The following is a 3,086-nucleotide window of genomic DNA, read 5'->3' as shown; positions in this document are numbered from 1 at the left end:
ATCAGCCATCAGGAAAATGTAAATCAAAACCATCATAAGATACCACTTCACACCCACTAAGGATGGTTATAATCAAAAAGACAGAAAATAAAAAGTGTTGGCAACGATGTGGAGAAATTGGGACCCTCAGATATTGCTACTGAGAATGTAAAATGAGGCAGCCGCTGTGGAAAACAGGTTGGCATTTCCTGAAAACGTTAAACAGAGTTGCCATATGACTCAGCAATTTTACTGCTAGGGATATATCCAAAACAAATGAAAAGAGGTCCACACGAAAACTTGTACATGAACGTTCATAGCAACATCATTCATTATTCCACAAAAAGTGGAAACCACCCAATGTCCATCAACTGATAAACAAAATGTGGCATATCCGGGCCAGCCCCATGGCGCACTCAGGAGAGTGCGGTGCTGGGAGCGCAGCTACGCTCCCGCCCCGGGTTCCGATCCTATATAGAACTGGCCGGTGCGCTCACTGGCTGAGCGCGGTGCAGGCGACACCACACCAAGGGTTGTGATCCCCTTACCGGTCGTGAAAAAGCCAAAAAAAAAAAAAAAAAAATGTGGCATATCCAAACAATGGAATATTATTCGGCCATACAAAGGAACGAAGTCCTGACATACACTATAATGTGGATGAAGCTTGCAAACTATGCTAAATGAAAGAAGCCAGACACAAAATGGCACATACTGGGATTCTACTTATATGAAATATCTTTAAAAAGGCATATCCACAGAGATAGAAGGTAGATCAGTGGCTGCTACAGGTCAGGGGGAGAGGGAATGGGGCATGACTCCCAATGGGCATGGGGCTTCTTTTTGGGATGATGAAAATGTCCTGAAATTAGACAGTGGTAATGGTACACTTTAAAATGGTGAATTTTAGGGTATGAGAATTTTACCTTCATTTTTAAAAAACTGACTGAAGAAGCTATGTATTGACCAGACGTACCTCTAAAATATAAGTGGCTGGCCGGTTAGCTTAGTTGGTTAGGGCACAGTGTTATAACACCAAGGTCAAGGGTTTGGAACACTATACCCACCAGCTGCCAAAAAAATAATTAAATATGATAAGTAAAAAAAACCCACCAAGAAACAGAATAGTGTACATAGCATGCATTTGAACAGGGGGGCGGGGGGGACAGACATACCCTTAAGAAATAAAAGCAAAGAGATATTTATACACCCATGTTTTTTTTTTTTCCTTTTTGTCTTTTTTTCGTGACCAGCACCGGATCACAACCCTCAGTGTCGCGCCCGTACCAGACCAGGACCAGCAACGGGATCGCAACCCTCGGTGTTGCGCCCGCACCTCACTCAGCCAGCGAGCTGCCAATTTGTATGTGGGATCCGAACCCTCCGCGGGAGCGCCGCCACACTCCGGGCCGGCCCTATACACCCATGTTTATAGCAGCATCATTCACAATAGCCAAAAGGTGAAAGCAACCCAAGTGTCCACTGATGGACGAATGGATAAACAAAATGTGGTATATCCGTACAATAAATTGTCATTCAGCCTTAAAAAGGAAAGTTTTGCTGGCCAATTAGCTCAGTTGGTTAGAGCATGGTGCTGATAACACCGAGGTCTGGGGTTCTGGCCAGCAAAAAAAAAAAAAAAAAAAAACGGAAGGAAATCTGAAACATGGTATAACATGTATTATTTTGGACATCATGCTAAGTAAAATAAGACAGTCACAAAAAGACAAATATTATATAATTCCACTAATGTGAGGTCCCCGGAATAGTCATATTTATGGAGACAGAAAGTAGAATGGTGGGTGCCAGGGGCTGGGGGAGGGGGATGGAGAGTTAATGTTTAATGGGACAGAGTTTCACTTGGGAAGGAAGATAAAAAAGTTCTGGAGGTGAATGGTGATGTTTGCACAATGTGAATGTACTTAATGCCACAAAACTGTACACTTAAACATGGTCGAGATGGTAAAAACAAAAGGGGAGGGATGGAATATATACTCATATTTGCTTGAATATAAGGAAACTCTAGAGAGAGACACACAAAACTAAAGTAGTGGTGACATGGCAGGTGAGAGGCCAGGGTAAAACTGGATGGGTGAGGAACAGCAGTAAGAAAGGGACTTCTACCCCAGGTCTGGGGCTTATCCTGAACCAGCCAGCCACCAAAACAAAAACAAAAATAAAAACAACACAAGAGGGCCGGCCTGGTGGCGCACTGCTATAGTGCACCGCTTGGGAAGTGCGGCGACGCTCCCGCCGAGGGTTCGGATCCCACATACAGACCGGTTCCCGCTCACTGGCTGAGCGAGGCGCGGGAGCAGCGCCAAGGGTTGCGATCCCGTTGCTGGTCCCGGTCCGGTAAGGGGGCGACACTGAGGGTTGCGATCCGTTGCCGGACACGGAAAAAGACAAAAAGGAAAAAAAAAAAAAAAAACAAGAAAAGAAAGGGACTTCTTACTACATATCTTTTAATAGTTTTTCATTGTTGAATCATGTGCATGCATTCTTATTCCAAAAATTAAATTTAAAATAAAATCAGTTTAAAAAAAAAAAGAATTGTTTGAAATGAAGGATTGAGCCTGAGTCTCACCAAACCCCTGGGTCCAGCTGCCAATGAGCAGGAAACACAGACCATGCTGAGCAGCATCAAGGGACGCAACCAGAAAGATCATGCCCAGTGGCCCAGCCTCCCCCAAATATAAACTGCTTAGAAAAGAAAGGGATGCATGGAGAACCTCTGGATAGCAAACTACAAAACGTGTAGGACCGCACTGCAGTGTCTGGGGGCGCAGGCGCGTGTGACAGTCACAAAGCAGCCAGGTGGCCGGCATCTACTTTTGGAGGGTGCGAGGAGGGCGGGGTTGGAGCTTCTTGGGTGGGTGGCAAAATTCTCCTCCTCATTACTTTGCAATAACTCATCAAGCTGTTCATTTTATTTTCTAAAAATGAAAAGGTTACAAGCAACGCAGGACTTCCATGCCCTCCCTGTCAGGCGAGCCCTGCATTGTGGCTTGGAGCTGGGCTGAGTGTCCCCAGGTGTGCTGCCCAGCTGGACAGGCCATGGCCCTCCAAGGACAGGGGGAGGCTGACTCTGTGGGGTTTGTTCTGGGGAA

The sequence above is a fragment of the Galeopterus variegatus genome, unplaced genomic scaffold (assembly GCF_000696425.1).
Source record: "Galeopterus variegatus unplaced genomic scaffold, G_variegatus-3.0.2 Scaffold1264, whole genome shotgun sequence".
Classification (NCBI taxonomy): Eukaryota; Metazoa; Chordata; class Mammalia; order Dermoptera; family Cynocephalidae; genus Galeopterus; species Galeopterus variegatus.
The sequence above is the reverse complement of the archived record's forward strand: the minus strand, read 5'-3'. Positions refer to the sequence as shown.